The sequence below is a fragment of the Tamandua tetradactyla genome, chromosome 15 (assembly GCF_023851605.1).
Source record: "Tamandua tetradactyla isolate mTamTet1 chromosome 15, mTamTet1.pri, whole genome shotgun sequence".
Classification (NCBI taxonomy): domain Eukaryota; kingdom Metazoa; phylum Chordata; class Mammalia; order Pilosa; family Myrmecophagidae; genus Tamandua; species Tamandua tetradactyla.
The window spans coordinates 32,454,882-32,474,743 of NC_135341.1; the positions used below are offsets into that span (position 1 = coordinate 32,454,882).

The window sequence follows — 19,862 nt, forward strand, 5'->3', positions numbered from 1 at the left end:
CCACGTGACCAGGTTTGCCTATATAAGCGGCTCTGTGCCTGCATTTGAGCCAACACCAATTCCAGAGGGAGCCGGAGGGCCAGGGGTGGATGACACAGGCAGGTCTCAGCTGCCAGAGGGCCTAGGGAGCAGCCTGTGGCCTGTTCTCCACCTCCGAGGCTTCCACTGTGGTCACCCTGAGTTAGTGAGCAGAGGGGTGAGTGTGGAGGGCTCTAAATGCAGGCGGCGGGCATGGGGCTGGTGCCAGGACAGGGGTGAGTTTGTAAAAAGCTCCCCACATGAGTCTAATGTGCAGCCAGGTTTGGGAATCACTCATTTGATGGAGACCTGGGAGCCAAAGGTGAAGCTGGAGATGTGGGAGGACCCCAGGGCTCCTGAAGGGGGTGGGGGTGGGGGGTGGGGAGAGGAAAAAGGTAGAATTTACCTGAGGCAGGTTTAGCGGGAGAGAAGGAATTACCTGTGTTTTCCCCAGAGGCCTGCTCCAGGATGCCACTCTGTCCCTGTCAGCTGGGACTCGGAGATTCGCTGGTGAGGACCATGGTCCCCAGGCCGTGGCTGCCCTGGGTCCCTCCCTACCCCTCCCCAGGTTCAGTTCCAACTCATGAGCGCCCAAAGCACCTCCGGCCAGAGAAGCCTGAGGGTGGGTCGCCGCATCAGGGTAGGCACGGGTGGCTGTGGACACCAGGCACTGCAGGGGCCTCTCTGCCTGCCGGGGGCAGGAGCAGGGCAGTGGGGAGGGGGGCCAGCTCTCAGCCTGGAGCGCTGGGCCCTGACACATTCTGATTCCCTATCTGCCGTGGTATAATCCAAAATGAAACAACAGTGAACAGTGAAAAGGTCTGCGGTGAGCAGCCCCTAGGAGGGGGAGCTGGGGTGGGTGCTAGTTGGCAATCATCCTCGGTACTGCGATGCCAAGTGGAGCTGAGATGGGGGCTCCAGGAGGGGCTGTTGGCTGAGAACTGGGCAGCAACCAGCCCCCGACGGTGAGGGGCAGGGGTGGGAAGGCAGAGGTGATGTTACTGGGCATCTCCCGAAAGACAGAGCTTTACGTGTTCCCATTTTACAGATGAGGCAACACTGAGGCTCTGAGGAGGCATTGCTTGCCCCATCTACAGCGAGTAAGGATTGGAAATCAGGTCTTTGTGACTGCAGAGATCCCAAACTCTGTGCCTTGCTGCCTCTGGCCCCGTGAAGAAGGGGTTGTGCAAGGTTATGGGAATGCAGAGCGGAGGGAGCAGCTACATTACAGATCCCGATGTGGCTAAATTGCCCCGGTTCGCGGAGCCTCCAGGCTTCTGCACAGAAATTCCTAGAAGCACGTGGGAGATAAGGGCACCCAAGCTGTGGGCACAGGCCCAGGTCTGCAGGCAGGCTGGGGTGGAGCCAGCTGGGCCATCTATACTGCACAGCCATGGCTCCAAGGATCTGGACAGCCCTGGCTAATTCAAGCCGGGGGCATAGGGAGGCAGCTGCCCTCACCCCCAGCCTGCCTGGTCTCTTGCAGGCCAACACAGCTTATGGAGAAGACAAAAGGCCTGGGTAGGCTGGCCATTTGGGGTTTGGGTAGATATGGGGATGGTGGCAAGACTGAGATCCAGTCCTGGGACCCCAACATGAAACAGACATTTGGGGATCCCAGGGGTCACGGCATGACGCTGAAGACTTTGTGCGGAATGTGCTGGAAACCAGTCACCTGGGCCTGGTACCGCCAGCACAGCTGTTTCCGTAGGCGGGCCTGCCTAACCCCAGCTGCAAAGGAGAACTGCTCCCAGTGCGGGGCTGATTGATTGCATGTGCACTTTGCAAGGGACTGGAGGAATTTTCCCCAAACCAGTTCAAAGTGGGGATGTGAGTCAGGGATTTTGTAGATAAAGGAAAGAGGGTAGGAGTAAAAAACCATTATGATTCATTCTTGTCAGGTCAGCGATGGCGCTGGAGCTTTGTAAGGCACGCACAGGCAAATTTCTCAAGCCTGTGTTATCTCAAGCATGCCTTGTTGCTCCAGCACCAGTGATTAGATTGAGATATTGATGTGCAAGCTCTACGTGCAGCGTCTTCATAACTCTTTTCTTAGTTGATCCTCAGGAATGTCAGACTTTTGCCTTTTGAGGAGGCAGTCACTGATTCACTGGGCCACAGGGTGTCCGTGATGCTGTTCTGTTATGTTAGCCCTGTGAGAACTATGAAGGTCTGGTTCGTGTCCTCTGGGAACTAAATGCACAGAGGAGCCTGCCAAGCTCAGCCAGGGTAAGATATTCTCCAGCTACCAGGCCCTCATGGGAGACCAAGGAGCCGATCAGTTTCCCTCAGCCCCTGAGCAGGGAGGATAGAAGCTGAGACATCTGGGGCAGACTGACTGAGGTGCCACGTCCTCCTCGGCCTGCCTGAGCTCTCAACAGGGAAACTGGGGGGTCAGGGGGTGGTTGGCCAGGCCTCTTGTCTACGGCAGCTGAGTGGGAGGTCAAAGTGAGGACGGCCATTTGGCTCACAACAACTTCAGGACAAACCTCTGGGCCCGGTGGGCAGAGAAGGGAGGCCGGAGGCCACAGTTCATCACACAGCCATGCGGTGTGACAGGGTCATGAGGAGGGGGGTATGCCAATGTCTTCCCAGAGCTCCCATCCCTCGGGGAAGGCTGCAGCCAGCCGAGCCAGATGAAGGGGCAGGCAGGGAGGTGGGCACCCACCAGTCCCACAGCCCAACTCGGCCTGGAGAAACGGACCTGGGTTCTGACCCCACCCCACCACTGTCCCCTCTGTGCCATCAGGAGAGTCCACCCCCGAGCCTGTTTTCCTCACCTGTCTGGTGGGAGTAATGACAGCAAGGCTGCCATGAGGATGAGAAAGAGACCTAGTAATACTTTTACCACAAGGCCAGGCATTTAAGGGCTCAGAAGGCAGTTGCAGGTCATAGTGACTGGTACGGGGGCAGGGGCAGGCGAGTGGCATTCCGCGCAGGCCCCCAGGGAGCACGAGGCTCGACCAGCAACAGCCCAGGCTGGTGACAGGAGCTCCTGACCCTCGGGGGAGCTGCCCAGCACACTTAGCCCTTGTACTCATTAATGTCCGACAGTCCTGGGGTTTGTTTTAAGCAGTTTCATTGAGGGATAATGCACATATGCAGACAATTCACTATCTCAAAGTGTATTTTAGTATATCTACAGAATTGTACAACCATCACTACAATCAATTCCAGAACATTTTTACCACCCTATAAAGAAATCAATATCTGTTTGCAGTTGCCCCCCCCCCCCCCGCTTTCCCCCTTCTCTCAGCCCCTGGCAACCATGAATCCACTTTCTATCTTTATAGATTTGCTATTCTGGACATTTCATATAAATGGAATCATACAGTATGTGGTCTTTTGTGCCTGGCTTCTTTGACTTAGCATAATATTTTCAAGGTTGATCCATGTTGTGACATGTATCAGTACTTCATTCCTTTTTATTGTTGAATAATAATCCATTGTATGGCTACATCGCATTGTGTTTACCCATTCATTAGTTGATGGATATTTGGGTTTTTCTATTTTTTGGCTATTAACAATAATGCTGCTAAGAACATTCATGTAAAATTTTTTGGGCGGACATACGTTTCTATTTCCTTTAGGTATATACCTAAAAGTGCAATTGCTAGGATTTATTGTAAGCGTATGTTTATGTTTTTTTTTGGGGGGGGGGAATCACTTTATTCTAATTAGTCACAGACAATCACATTACTGCAGCTGGTTTAAGGAGGCCACACGAACATTTGTCCAGCCCCAAACCCTACACCATCTCCGTGGACTCTTCTATAAGAACAGCTTCTCCTTTTGTGATTCTAAAGCAAAGAAGCTATTAATGATAGAGAGGTTTAACTGGTGATTTTACACTTTATACTTTCACTATCAATTATAGTTCTATGCTAAATAAACTTGGTCATTAGATCAGATTTTCCATTTCTTCATTTTCAACTTCTTGATTATGCTAATCCATTTGCAATTCTGCACTGCTTCAGCACCTCACTGAAACCCTCACACAGCTTAAGGTCACCCTGGCTCTGGGCACACTCCAAAAACTGTTTCATCTCATAGAGGCAAGGGCCAAACTGCTGCTGCTGCTGGTATGCTGGCTGGGGTCCCTGAGGTTCCTGGTAAGTGATGTCAGGACTTGAGGGCTCAGCATTGCTCCCAGCACCAAGGCCCCCGGTGACGGCATGGCCCCGACTGTGCCCAACAGCAGAGCCCACAGCCACGCCAGCTGCAGTGGCTGCCCTCTGGGCCATCAGACCTGGCTGCCCGGGTGCAGCAGCAGGTGAGCCAACGGCAAACGGTGGGGCTGCTGCTGGTGACTGAGCTGCTGGCGCTGGCCTGGGCGCAGCATTCATCTGAGGCACCCAGCCTGTCAGAGGGGCCACGCATGAGGTACGGCTTCAGCTTCCACACGGCATCACAACCAGGCGGCAGTAGCTTCTAGAAAGACGAAAGCCTGAGGAGTGTTTAACTTTTTAAAAAACTGCCAAACTGTTTTCAAAGTTGCTGACGATTTTACAATCCTACCAGCCGTGTATGAGGATTCCAATTTCTCCACATCCTTGCCTCCCTTCATCTGGTGTTTTCATTCTAGTTGTCTTAGTTGGTGTGAAGTGATCTCACTGTGGTTTTTTTTTCTTTTTTTAGATGGAAGAAACTTACATCAGTATGGTTGTGGTTTTGATTTGTATTTCCATGATGGGTATGAGGTTGATGATCTTTTCATATGTTTATTGCCCATTTGTATATTTACATTACAGAAATGTCTTCAGTTCCTTTGCCTATTTTTAAATTATTGAATTGTAAGGGTTCTTTATATATTCTACATACCAGTCCCTTATTTTATAGGTCTATTATTTCTATAGGTAAAAAAAAAAAAACTTTTTACCTTGCAATAATTATAGACTCACAAGGAGTTGCAAAAATAGTACAGAAAGGGCCCAGGTACTTATCACCCACATTTCCCCAATGGTGGCTTCTATGTAACGATAGTGCATTATCAAAACCAGGCAACCGACATTTGCACAATGCCTGCAGTGACCAAAGACCTTACTTAGGTTTCACCAGTGCTTCTGTCCTGCTGATAGAGGCTCTCGTCTGTGCCTGTTTGAAACTATTGTGTACCCCAGAAAAGCCACATTCTTTAATTCTCACTCAATAGTGTGGGTGGGACCTTTGAATTAGGTGTTATCCATGGAGACGTGTCTCCATCCATTCAAGGTGGGGTGGCTTACTGGAGTCCTTTGAGAGGAAACCATTTTGGAAGAAGACAGAGCTGACACAGGCAGAGACATCTGGAGATGAAGAAAGAGAATGCCCCTGGGGGAGCTGTTTGAAATTAGAAGCCAAAGACCCAGGCAGATGCCAGCCACATGCCTTCCCAGCTGACAGAGGCATTCAGACCCATTGGCCTTTCTTCAATCTAGGTATCTTTTTATGGGTAACTTAGTTTGGACATTTTTATAGCTTTAAACTTGCAACTTAATAAATTTCCTTTTTTAAAGCTGTTCCCTATCTGGTATATTGCATTCCAGCAGCTTTAACAAGCTAAAACATTGTCCTTTCTGGGAAGAGGATGGGGAGACCAGCATCAGGTAACCTACTGCTCTTGGGAGGACCCAGCCCTCCTTTTCCTCCCAGTGAGGAAGCTGTCACACTGTGACCCACAAAGATGCCTTCCAGTGTAGAGCTGGGCCACAGCTGTACTTCCTGCTCCCACCAAAAATTCCCTCCCCAGGTTGTGGGGCGGGGGGGTGATGTGGGTCCCGCCACAAAGAAAACAACCACCTCCAGCAGCTCGTCTCATTTCCCAGTCTCTGGGACCCTTCTCACCTGGGGGAATTGGGATTTTGAAGGTTTTACTTTAATCATTAAAGCATTTCATTGTTGTTTTTTGGGGAAGGGGCAAATGTCACTAACAAAATGTCTCCAAAGCCAGATTAATACAGGAGAAAACACAATTCCCCTCTAGTTTTTTTTCCCCATCTAGTTTGGAGAGACTTCATCTTTACCCCCAAGATAGTCGACTCCCTGACGACGATACACATTAGCCACCTTGGCACAAATGCCCTGTGGTGTGGATAAAATTAAAATTCATTTTTATGTCTTTAAGTCCTCTTCTCCTTCTCAGTCTTCAGCATATACTTGATTCTCTGAAATCTGTTGGGGCCTGACCTAGAAAATTACCAGAATGTCAGACAATCTGGGGTTTCCACTGATGCCTCCGAGACAGCATCCTGCAAAAGAACAGCGAGTCCTCGTTTAGGCTGTGGATCCTCAAACTGATAATTCTGCCATTTTCAGTTCATTTCCTGAAAGTCCCAGGGTCGGCTCATGAAAAGTTGTCAAACAACACGTCAAATGTGGAATGTCAGCCTTACTCTAAACTTTCCCTGTTTGGAAAATCAGATGAAGACTTCATTGGACTTTATAGTGGCTGTCTGATTTTGGTAGTCCATTGAAGAAGGGAATTTGAAAGTTGTTGTATACTGTTAATGATTGTCTGCCCATGTCCTGTCTGAAATACCATGATGGTTTATGAAAAGTATCTTTAATAAAGGCAGGCTCCAGTTTGAAAAAAAAAAAAAAAGAAAAAGGAAAATATCTGGAATTTAAAGGGGGTAAAAAGAGTGGTTTTTAAAAGGAGGCAGACCTCTCCCCTACGTTGGACATGACTCCCAGGGGTACAAATCTTCCCGGTAACTTGTGACTTGACACCCCCCACCCCCACCCGGGGATGAGCCTAGCCCCGCCACTGTGGAATTGAGGAAGCCTTCTTAACCAAAAGGGGAAAAGAGAAATGAGACAAAATAAAGTTTCAGTGGCTGAGAGATTTCAAATAGAGTCGAGAGGTCATTCTGTAGGTTATTCTTATGCAATATATAAATATCCCCTTTCTGTTTTTGCTGTATTAGAGTAGCTAGAGGAAAATACCTGAAACTGTTAACTGTAATCCAATAGGCTTGATTCTTGAAGATGATTATATAACTGTAGAGCTTTTAAGATATGACCATGTGATTGTGAGAACTTTGTGACTGACGCTCCCTTTATCCAGCGTATGGAGAGATGAGTAAAAAGGAAAAAAAAGACAAAAGATAATAATAATAATAGGAGGGATGGGATATTTGGGGTATTCCTCTTTACTTTTACTTTTGCATTTCTTCTTTTTTTTTTAACTTTTTTATTGTATAGTATAACATATACACAAAGGAAAGAAATAAAAAAGCAATAGTTTTCAAAGCTCTCTTCAACACGTAGTTACAGGACAGATCCCAGAGTTTATCATGAGCTACCATACGATCCTCTTAGATTTTTTTCCTTCTGGCTGCTCCAGAATATAGGAGGCTAGAAGGCTTAAATATTTTTTTTTAATTTTTCTTTTATTCTTATTTTTATTCTTTTGGAGTAATGAAAATGTTCAAAAATTGATTGTAATGATGTATGCGTAAGCTATATGAAAACACTGTGAACCACTTTGGATTATTATACGGTATGTGAATATATAATGTTTCTCAATAAAATTACATTTGAAAAAAAGAATCAAGGCTAAAGAAGAAAAGCAAGGCAGAAACTCATCAAAAAGCCTCTAACCACTTCCTAACCCATTCTTGGGTCCAGAGTAAAGGGTATCCAGAAGCCCCAATCCTTCCTCTGGTTCTCACCTTCTAAAGAGCAGCCCAGAGTTTCTACCATCAGCAAATGTTCCCCCCAACCCTCAAATTTCTGTTTGTGCCTCAACCTTCATCAAAGTAGCACAGGTGAAGTTTATTAGTATACCAAGTTGAACATTCAATAAATATACTTTTTTGGGGGGTGATGGTGCATGGTCCGGGAATCGAACCCAGGTCTCCCACATGAAAGGCAAGAATTCTACCACTGAACCACCCGTGCACTCCAATAAATATACTTTTAACATATTTTCTTTTTTTTTTAGATTTGTACCAAATAAACATTTTTTGCTTTAGTCTCACACTTAAGTTTAAATTTTAAAATATTAAGTGCCATCTATTTTCAGCACACTGCAGTAATGACATTCTTTTGTTCTTCCTCATGCAAAAACATTTTTTAAATTTGTACATTTAGTCACTATCGTTATACACTCTAGGCATTCCTAGATTACACCATCTCAATCTTTATCATCTATCTTTCTTTGTGATTTCATTTATGCCCCCAGCCCTCCTCCCTCTATCATTCTCACATTCAGCTTCATTCAGTGTTTTAACATGATTGTAATACAGTTAGGTAGTATTGTGCTGTCCATTTCTGAGTTTTTATATTCAGTCCTGTTGCACAATCTGTATCCCTTCAGCTCCAATTACCCAATATCTTACCCTATTTCTATCTCCTGATGGTCTCTGTTACCAAGGAAATATTCCAAGTTTATTCACTGATGTCAATTCATATCAGTGAGACCATACAGTATCTGTCCTTTTGTTTCTGGCTAATCACACTCAGCATAATGTCCTTAAGGTCCATTCATGTTGTTACATACTTCATAACTTTATTCTGTCTTACAGCTGCATAATACTCCATTTTATGTAAATGTCACAGTTTGTTTAGCCAACTGTCTGTTGATGGACATTTTGGCTGTTTCCATCTCTTGGTAATTGTTAATAATGCTGCTATAAACATTGGTGTGTAAATGTCTATTTGTGTCCTTGGCCTCGTGTCCTTTGAGTAGAGACAGCATATAGATGGGTCCTGTTTTACAATCCATTCTGCCAGACTATGTCTTTTGATTGGAGAGTTTAATCCATTAACATTCAGTGTTATTACTGCATGGGTAGTACTTTCTTCTACTATTTTGGCTTCTGGATTTTATATGTCATATCTAATTTTCCTTCTTTTTACCTTTACTCATAGTCTTCCTTTCTACACTCTTCTCCACACCTCTCTCTTCTGTCTTCGCAGCTGTCTCTAGTGTTCCCTTTAGTATTTCTTGCAGAGCTGGTCTCTTGGTCACAAATTCTCTCAGTGATTTTTTGTCTGAAAATGTTTTAATTTCTCCCTCATTTTTGAAGGACAGTTTTGCTGGATATAGAATTCTTGGCTGGCAGTTTCTCTCTTTCAATAATTTAAATATATTATCCCATTGTCTTCTCGCCTCCATGGTTTCTGCTGAGAGATCTGCGCATAGTCTTATTGGGCTTCCCTTGTATGTGATGGATTGCTTTTCTCTTGCTGCTTTCAAGATCCTCTCTTTCTCTTTGGCCTCTGACATTCTGATTATTAAATGTCTTGGAGTATGTCTATTTGGATCTATTCTCTTTGGGGTACACTGCACTTCTTGGATCTGTAATTTTAAGTCTTTCATAAGAGTTGGGAAATTTTCAGTGAAAATTTCCTCCATTAGTTTTTCTCCTCCTTTTCCCTTCTCCTCTCCTTCTGGGACACCCACAACACGTATATTCATGTGCTTCATATTGTCTTTCAATTCCCTGAGTCCCTGCTCATATTTTTCCATTTTTTTCCCTATAGTTTTTGTTTCTTGTCGGATTTCAGATGTTCCGTCCTTCAGTTCAGAAATCCTATGTTCTGTCTCTTGAAATCTACCATTGTAGGTTTCCATTGTTTTTTTCATCTCTTCTACTGTGTCTTTCATTCCCATAAGTTCTGTGATTTGTTTTTTCAGACTTTCAGTTTCTTCTTTTTGTTCATTCCTTGCTTTCTTTATATCCTCCCTCAGTTCATTGATTTGGTTTTTGATGAGGTTTTCCATGTCTGTTTGTACATTCTAAATTAATTGTTTCAGCTCCTGTATGTCATTTGAATTGTTGGTTTGTTCCTTTGACTGGGCCATATCTTCAATTTTCCTAGTGTGATCTGTTATTTTTTGCTGGTGTCTAGGCATTTAATTACCTTAATTAGTTTATTCTGTAGATTGCTTTCACTTCTTTTATCTAGGATTTTCTTGCTGGATGAATTTGTTGTCTATCTGTTCTTTGACATTCCATTCAGCTTTATCTGGACCTTTAGCTTAAGTTTTGTTTAACAGTGAATAATTTTTCAGTTCTTGTTTCTTGCCCTGCTTGTGTGGTACCTTTCCCCCCCACACACTTAGGAGGGTCTGCTTAGATATTATAGACCCCAGCCAGATTTTCCCAGACCAAACTGGCCTCCTATCAGGAAGAAAGAATCACCTGCGTCGGTTTTCCCTGAGGGTGAGACCCAGCAGGTTGAAAGACTTGCCTGTGAAGTCTCTGGACTCTGTTTTTCTTATCCTGCCCAGTATTAACATATTTTTTTTAATGAGAAACAGCAGAATAGAATTTTAACAAAAACTTCCCATCCATATACCACACCCAAATTCTGGAGGTTTCCATCTCTGTTTCTGCAATCCCAAGAGGCTGATCAAAACACTAGCCAATTCAGAACTTTATCCCTTAGAGATTACTCAGAAACAAGCCAGAACCTCTGCATGTGCCTGTGCCAAAGATCACCAGGGCACTGACGGAAGGTGATAGAAGTGTGAACACCACCAGGAACTTCATTTTAGCTCATCTCAGGGACACAGAACCTCAGCAGCTTGCCTGTCCCTCTATGCATGCTCAGGAGCCCCAGTCCTGAGCTGTAGGGTGCTCACACAGCACTAAAACTGCAACAAGTATGCTGGATGTAGAGGCGGCTTTGGGGCAATTCACTCACTGTGAGGCTGGACAGGTTCTGTCCCATATATCTAGGTCCTGTTGATTCTGCTTTCTAAGTGATCTCAAATATACCTCCTTCTGTCCTCATCCTGGCCCAGGCCTCCAGCATCTCTCCCTTGATGGTGTCACAATCTCCTGACTACCCTCACACCTCCCACCCCAGCTCATTTTCCACACAGCAGCCCAAGGGAAACATCTAGAACCTGACGTAATCGCTCCTCTGATTAAACACCCCCACGACCCCCATGGCTCCCACAGATTGAGCCCAGCCTCTGGTGAGGCCCTGGATTGCTGGTCTTGCCCCTCTCCAGCTCCATCTTGCCCCGTCTCCCCCTCTCTCCCAATCCCCATTTCCAGTCCAGCTTCTCAGTTCCTCAAAGTTCTCTCTCGCTTCTCTTTCTGCTCCCCATCTGGGTTGGTGCCTGAACACTCAGGGCTAGGAAAGCAAAAGTCAGTTTGGCAATAGGAAGGAGGTGGGAACCAAGGAGGAGGAAGACAGAGCTCAGCTGGGGGACAGAGGGGCCGTCAGAAAAGACTTCCTGGAGGAGGCCGCATCTGAACCAAGCCTTCAGGAGAAGACTGGGTTTTGACTGAGTGAGCTGGGGGGAGTGGGGGCACATCCCAGGAGGAGGGCCAGCCTATTTGGGCAAAACTAGGTATCTGGCCAAGTAGAGGGCACATGCAAAGAGGTGGAGCGAGGCTGGCTGGAATGGAAGACAGACCCTCAAATGCTAGAGGAAGAGAACCGGGTTACTCACAGAGGAACCGGAGTCTACTCCTGTGTGGCTTCCGGCAGCTCTCTCACCCATCAAAAGGGCCTCACTTCCTCACCCATAAGACAGGATATTGTCATGTCTCAACCTTCTAGAGGAGCACATACCTTGTGTTTCAAATTATACTCAGGCCAGCCCTCAGGCAGGTGGTAGACACCCAGATGGGCTGGGACTGAGGGCAGGTGGAGGCCCCAGCCAGTCTAGCCCTAGCTATCTCACTAAAACTGTGAGATGCCGGGAAAGCTCTTGGGTCCTAGTGTCCCCTGTAACAAGAGAAAAGAAATGGAATACACAGATGTCTGGGCAGAGTTCAAAACTGCCTGCCCCAGGCTCATCATGTCTCTGGGACTTCCTATTTTATCTTTAAAATTCATGCAGACTTTGCCCTCTGTTCTATAACATCTGGTTTTTAACATCAAAAAATCTTTTAATTAGGCCTAAAGTCACCCCCAGATAACCTCTTTTGTTGCTCAGATATGGCATCTCTCTCTCAGCCAACACGGCAAGAGAATCCATGCCCTCCTATGTGGGACATGACTCCCAGGGGTGTGGACCTTCCTGGCAACGTGGGACAGAAATCCCAGAAAAAGCTGGGACCTGGCATCAAGGAATTGAGAAAACCTTCTTAACCGAGAGGGAAAGAGAGAAATGAGAAAAAATAAAGGGTCTGTGGCTGAGAGATTTCAAACAGACTCGAGAGGTTATCCTGGAGGTTATTCTTACGTATTATACAGATATCCCTTTTCAGATTATGGTGTATTCGAGTGGCTAAAGGGAAGTACCTGAAACTATAGAGCAGTGCTCTAGTAGCCATGTTTCTTGAAGATGATTGTATGAAGACATACGTTTTACAATATGACTGCCTGTTTGTGAAAAGTTTGTGTCTGATGTTTCCTTTATCTAGGGTATGGACAGATGAGTAAAAAACATGGATTAAAAAAAAACAAATAATAGGGGGAAGAAGGTTAAAATATATTGGATAGATGGAAGTAAATACTAGTGGTCAAAGAGAGGGAAGTGTAAGGGGTAGGGGATGTATGAGTTTCTTTTTGTTTCTTTTTTCTGGAGTGATGTGAAAAATGACCATGGTGATGAATATACAACTATGCGACGATACTGTGAGCCACTGATTGTACACCATGTATGGGATATTCGTATGTTAAGAATATTTGTGTTTGTTTGTTGTTTTGTCGATATAAATATAAGAATATATATCTTTTAAGTCACTTTTTTGTAAAATTTTAAATGCATTTATAGAATTACCCAGTGAAACCATTTAGACCTGGAGTTTTCTTTGTGGGAAGTTTTTTAGCTTACAAATTCAATTTCTTTAATTGACGTAAGTGTGTTATCTATTTCTTGAGTGAGTTTTCTTGGCTTGTATCTTTCAAGGGATTTATCCAGTTCATCTAAGATACAAACTACGAAAACTCACTCAAGAAGAAATAGTCGGAGGGCAGCCGCCCCCCGGGGGGTGGGGGAAGGGGGCGGGCGCGGAGTCTCGGGGGCGGGGGTGGGGGGGGTCACCGGCGGTTGGTGGGGGGCGGCCGTCGGGGAGGGGAGCGGGCTGCAGGGTTGGGCTGGGCAGAACCGTCCCCCGGCTGGGGCGCCGCAGCCATTCCGGGGTACCCGGCCAGCCCTCTCCGTGCTTCGGTGAAGCCGCCGGGTGCCCCAGCTTCGGGCGGCCAAGAAGGTGCGGTGATTACTGCTGCCATCGCTCCGGCTGCCGTCTCCTCCTCCTCCTTGGCCGCCACCACACTTCCTCCTCCTCCTCCTGGGCCTGATTCCTCCTCGCTGCAGCCTCCTCCTGGACAGGGCCCGCGGTGCTGCGTCCGCTCGCGGAGCCCCTCCTGCAGCCGTCGCCTCCTCGCTTATCCGCGGGTGCCGTAGGCGGCACAGGCTTGGAGGTGTCCACCCGCGCGGTCCGCCAGGAGGCCAGTCACGCCGGGAGCGCTGCACAGCCTCAGGACCTCAGCCGAATGCACAGCTAGAAAGTTGACTTTCGCAAGTACAGTCTACACAAAGACCTGCTGGAGCCACTATTGCACCCCATGCAGCATATGCGTGCTGTGGGTCCTGTGCTGCCCAGATTTACAAACAGGTGGACCCACCTACTACGCGCAGAATGTTCATCCTTAGGCATTCCCATCATGTGCCCTCTCTCCATGTGCACTTTCCAGGGTGGATGGATATAGGACCCCCTTGTATAACCTTCGTATTGACCAAAAGGCTTACGGAGAACTATGGAAGACAGGAGTACCTGAACGCATGTCTCCGCAGGCAGATGAAGGCGGGCACAGTTATTGAAATGTATTTGCCTTACATAGCTAAAGCCATGGAAAGCCATAAGGATGAGTTTACCATTATCCCTGCACCCGTTGGAGCTCTGAGCGAGTCAAAAGAACAGGCATAAGGAGAAACTCTTCAATAGTGGATCCTGGTAATCTCTGTGGCTTCTTCTGATTTTTGCCATTAGGATCAAAGGTTCCGTTACAGTTACTGTGTTGAATCCCAAGGGGAGATTTATAGATCCAATCAACACCTAGATAAAATGGGTGTGAATATTATGGAACAATTAGACACTGTATCTTTTAGCAATTACTTGAAGAAATACCATAATACACGTGGAAGACATTCCATTGGCGTGTTATTAAATGCTATCACAGAGCGCCAGCAGATTGGAATGAATATGAGTTGTTCCTTTTTGAATTATGCATGGCCAAACCAGTGTAGAAACTATCCAGACAGCTTGGTATGTTATGCAGCTGGAGCACTCCACTCCACGGCAGCTCTGAGTCCTCGGGGCTGCTGCCTGCATATTCTTAGACTCTGTCTGGGTCCCAGCCTGGCAGTTACAAAAATACTGTTCCTGGTTTGGGGGATTCTGAAACCTCAAACTAATAGAACTTTCTTTTCATTTTTTCTAGGAGGTGTAGTCCTTCCTTAATTTCAACTCATTAGAAAATGCTTTATTGTTCAGGGCAGTGGAAGGAAGACAGGCATCAAACTATTTTAATTTAAAAAGATGACAATATAAAGGCATACTTGTAGCAGACAGTTTTCTGAAAGTAACCTGTACAAAGCGTTTGCCATATCCTAAATTTGCACTCCTTGCAGACTTGTGCATATATATTGTGCTTGCAGAATAGTGTTGCAAATTGTACACGAAGGGTGGGAGCTTTCTAATAAATTGCATTTATAAATGGTCTGTATTAGATTATAATACATCTCCAGTTATAGATGATTACTACCCATGTTGTGCAACAGATACCTTCCATTTTAGTTGCTAGTAAAGGTCTACACAACTCAGGAAAAAAAAAAAAGAAGAAGAAATGGATAACCTGAATAGCTCTATATAAAAGGATAAGGGAATATTAGTGAACAACTTTATTTATACCTTTTAACATCTGTAGAATTTACAGTAATAGTACCTCTCTCATTCTTGATATGGGTAATTCATAGATTTTTTTCCCCTTTACAGTTTTGCTAGAGATGTATCAATTGTATTGATCTTCTGAAATACACACCCTTTGGAGCCATTGGTTTTCTGTATTGTTTTTCTGGTCTCTATTTCATTGGTTGCTGCTCTGATCTTTATCACCTTCCTTCAGCTTACTTTGGCTTTCATTTGCTCTTATTTATCTAGATTCTAGAGTGGAAATTGAGAACATTGACTTGACCTTTCTTATTTTCTGATATAGGCATTTAGTGCTATAAATTTCCCTGTAAGTATTGCTAACGCAGTATACCACAAATCCTGATATGAAGTGTCTTCATTCTAATGTCTAATTCATTCTAATTTTCCTTCAGATTTTTTCAACTCATGAGTAATTTAGAAGTGTATTTTTTCATTTCCAAATATTTGGGGATTTTCCAGAGACCTAGTCTAATATCTAATTCATTCTAATTTTCCTTTGGACTTTTTCAACTCATGAGTAATTTAGAAGTGTATTTTTTCATTTCCAAATATTTGGGGATTTTCCAGAGATCTTTCTATTACTGACTCCTAGTTGAATTCATTGTTGTCAGAGAACAAAACTTAATGTGACTTGAATCCTTTCAATTTTGTTGCGGCTTGTTTTATGACACAGAATATGTGTCCTCAAGAAAAAATGCATTCTGCTGCTGTTGGGTTAAGTTGGTTGATTGTGCTGTTCACATCTCCAGTATCCACACTGACTTTCCATCTACTTACTTTATCAATTGTCAAGAGATATCAAGTGTAGTTATGAATTTGCCTGTTTTTTTTTTTTAGTTCTATGGATTATTGCTCCATGTATTAGGTACATAAACATTTAAGAGTGTTATGTCTTGATGAATTGACAATTTTATCATTAGGAAATTATCCTCTTTATATCTGGTAACATTCATTGCCTTGAAATCTGCTTTGCCTGATGTTAATATAGACACTCCAGCTTTCTTTTTTCTTTTACTTTATAAATTTTTTTCAGCTTTCTTTCTAAAAGCTTTTTTATTGTAAAGTATAACATATATACAAAGAAAAGAAAGAAAAAAGCAATAATTTTCAAAGCACACTTTAACAAGTAGTTACAGAGCGGATCTCAGAATTTGTCTTCTCAAAATCCACCATCTCAGATTTTTCTTTCTAACTGCTCCAAACTACTGAAGGCTAGAAGGAATATTAATATAGTGATTCAGCAGCCATACGCATTTGTTAAATCCTATTTTCTCTGTTGTAACTCCTCCTTCTCCTTTAATTCTTCTCCCAATCTTTGGGCAATGCCCATTCTGACTTTTTCATGTTGAGAAGCAGGGCGATGAAATTGATAATCTTGGAGAGTCTGGTTCCTCTGAGTTTCAAGATTTATCTGATTTAGGAACCCTCCAGGAATTATATGTTCCAGGAAGGCAAACTTAGTGCATGAGAGCTTTATAGAGTCTCAGTTCAAGCCCTCGGAGTTCTTAGAAGTCAAGAGGAGTGATGTTGGTTGGGGTTCAGCAAGCCAAGACAAATAGCACTATCTAACTGAAGCTTGCATAACAGTAGCCTCTTGACTCTATTTGATCTCTCTTAGCCACTGATCTCTCTTAGCCACTTATTTTATTACACATTCCCCCCCTTTTGGTCCAGAAGGCATTGCTGATCCCACGGTACCAGGGCCAGACTTATCTCAGGGAGTCATGCCCCATGTTGTTAGGGAGTTCATTCCTGGATGTCACGTCCCACAAAGGGGGGAGGGTAATGATTTTCCTTGTAGAGTTGGGCATAGAGGGAGAGAGACCACATCTGAGTAACAAAAGGGGTTTCCTGGAAGCAACTTTTAGGCCTCATTAGGTAGCTTCTCCACTACAAAAATAAGATTCATAAAGGCAAGCCTCAAAATCAAGGGCTTGGCTTATGTTCTTGGGAATCCCCAGTGGTTGAGAGGGTAACCTGGGTTTCTGAGATTAGAGAGTTTACTAGTTCCATAAGTCCCCCCACTCTTTGAATTGTCAAAGAACTCTACCAATACCTCTTTTTTTTCTTTAATTTTTTTTATTGTATAGTATAACATATATACAAAGCAAAGAAATAAAAAAAAACAATAGTTTTCAAAGCACTCTTCAACAAGTGGTTACAGGACAGACCCCAGAGTTTGTCATGGACTACCATAAGATCCTCTCAGATTTTTCCTTCTAGCTTCTCCAGAATATAGGAGGCTAGAGGGCTTAAATACTTTTTTTATCATCACAACTCTTGTCCTTCTTTTTTTGTGAACAGTAATATATATACAAAAAAGCTATAAATTTTAAAGTGCAGCACCAAAATTAGCTGTAGAACATATTTCAGACTTTGACATGGGTTACAATTTCACAATTTTAAGTTTTTATTTCTAGTTGCTCCAAAATACTGAAGAGTAAGAAAGATATCAATTTAATGATTCAACATTCATATTCATTTGTTAAGTGCTATCTTTTATGTATAATTCCACCAACACCTTTGATCTTTCCATACCTCTCTTTGGGGTTGTTTGGGCTATGGCAATTCTACGTTTTTGATATTGGAAGGGTCTGTCACTAATATGGGGTAGGGAGATGAAACTATCTGATGTTCTGGAGAGGCTGGGCTAGGTTTCAGGACTTACCTGGACCAGGGACCTATCTGGAAGTTGTAGGTTTCTGGAAAGTTACTCTAGTGCCTGGAACCCTTGTGAAATCTTATAAATTGCCCTAGGTGTTCTTTAGGATTGGCTGGAGTGGTCCTGGTTGGGGGTTGGCAGGTTATGCTAGGTAGCAAGGTTTACCTGAAGCTTGTGTAAGAGCAACCTCCAGAGTAGCCTCTCAACTCCATTTGAACTCTCTCTGCCACTGATACTTTATTAATTACACTTCTTTCCCCCCTTTTGGTCAGGATGGAATTGTTGATCCCACGGTGCCAGGTCTGGATTCATCCCTGGAAGTCATCTCCCACGTCGCCAGGGAGACTTTCACCCCTGGGTGTCTTGTCCTATGTAGGGGGGAGGGCAATGATTTCACTTGCAGAGTTGGACTTAGAGAGACTGAGGCCACATCTGAGCCACAACAGAGGTCCTCCAGAAGTAACTCTTAGGCATACCTATAGGTAGTCTAAGCTTCTATGCTACCTACATAAGCTTCACAAAGTAAGCCTCATGATCGAGGGCAGGGCCTATTGATTTGGGCGTCCCTAAAGTTTGACACAGTGTTCTAGTTTGCTAGCTGCCGGAATGCAACACACCAGAGATGGATTGGCTTTTAATAAAAGGGGATTTATTTTGTTAGTTCTTCAGAGGAAAGGCAGCTAACTTTCCACTGAGGTTCTTTTTTACATGGAAGGCACAGGATGGTCTCTGCTGTTCTTCTCTCCAGGCCCCTGGGTTCCGACAACTTTCCCCGGGGTGACTTCTTTCTGCATCTCCAAAGGCCTGGGCTGAGCTGCGAGTGCTGAGATGAGGAATGCCAAGCTGCTTAGGCTGTGCTACGTGCGCTCTCTCATTTAAGCACCAGCCAATTAAGTCAAACGTCACTCATTGCAGCAGACACGCCTCCTAGCCGACTGCAGATGTAATTAGCAACAGATGAGGTTCACATACCATTGGTTTATGACTGCAGCAACAAGACTAGGTATGCTTACCTGGCCAAGTTGACAACTGAATCTAACTAACACACGCAGTATCAGGGGATTCCCTGATGGTAAGGTTTAATAGTTCCATAGTCTTTCTCCCCTCCCTCAGGGGACTTTGCCAATACTTTTTGATTATCTGTTTAATATACTCTAGGATGTTTCCAGGCATTACAATAATCTACACAGGATTAAAGGACCTCTTTCTTATTCTGTGCTTCTTGTGTTTCAGTTGTTCAATCTACCAGTACTTTTTAACTATCAACCCACCATAGTCTTGAGATGTGTCCTGGTATTATTTTAAGCTATAGGGAATTACAAGGCCTCGTTCCCATTCTGGACTCTGGTAGTTTGGGTTGTTTAAATGAGCTATCCAAAGAGGTTGATTTAAATTATGTGTTACAGAAAATTTAGATTGTAGACACAATAAACCCTTCTGCCTTTGATCTCATATAATAACTGAAGGTCTGGAATACATACACTGTCATCTTTTAATTTCTAATTTACCTTAGTCCTAGCCAGATTGGCTTAGTTTTAAATTCTAATTGAGGCCTGATTACTTTTTTGGTTACGGTAACTGTAATTCTGTATAGCTATGCTAACTGTCAGGACTGCAGCACTCCATTTCTGGGTCCTTGGTGTCATAGAGTTACTCAAAGTTCCAGGCAGTTGACAGCTGATACACATGAACCTCAGTGTCTCAGAATCTAGAAATACGTTACAACTCCAGACAAAATGTGTCTGCTATAAAGGTTTACAATCTAGGCTACCATTTTCTTGCAAGTATTTTCTGAGAGAGATCTTAGCATATTTGTTCTTTTGTTTCTGACTTATTTTGCATAATACATTGTCCCCAAGGTTTGTTCAGTTTATGTGTGCCTCTTGACAGCCTTCCTTTTTGTAGCCGCATCACATTCCATCATATACATGTATCACCATTTGTCACTGTGCTTCTCTGTCATTGTATCCTTTGGCTCCCTGCATCTATTGGGCATTATGGATAATGTCCAAAATAAATAAACCATGACTTACAGTATCCTTGCTTGGTTGTACAGTCAGCAGCACACAAAATTGGTCCATAAGGACAAAGAACCAGCAAATGCAACATCTCCAACTATCAAACCCCCATCACTTGTCCTCCCCCCCAACTAGTTGCGCCTGGTAGTGCTGTGGTACTATTGCTGTCTTCCTGTTAACTATTGGCCATAGCATGCATTTTTAGTTTTCCCCCTATATTCCTCTTCTATTAACTCTTTGTCCACTATTGAACTTTTGAAATCGTTCATAGAGAACTTACTTATAATTGAAGACTTAGTCAACGGGATACATGGGACTATACATCCCCTTTCAAAC

General features: G+C 44.2%; 2 pseudogenes; one reads left to right on the forward strand and one right to left on the reverse strand.

Annotated features, from left to right (window-relative positions):
- Nucleotides 1–3,959: 3,959 nt before the first annotated feature.
- Nucleotides 3,960–4,427, reverse strand: LOC143657904 (coiled-coil-helix-coiled-coil-helix domain-containing protein 2 pseudogene; annotated as a pseudogene).
- A 9,052-nt stretch (nt 4,428–13,479) lies between these two features.
- On the forward strand, nt 13,480–14,745 carry LOC143657905 (uncharacterized; annotated as a pseudogene).
- Nucleotides 14,746–19,862: the final 5,117 nt, after the last annotated feature.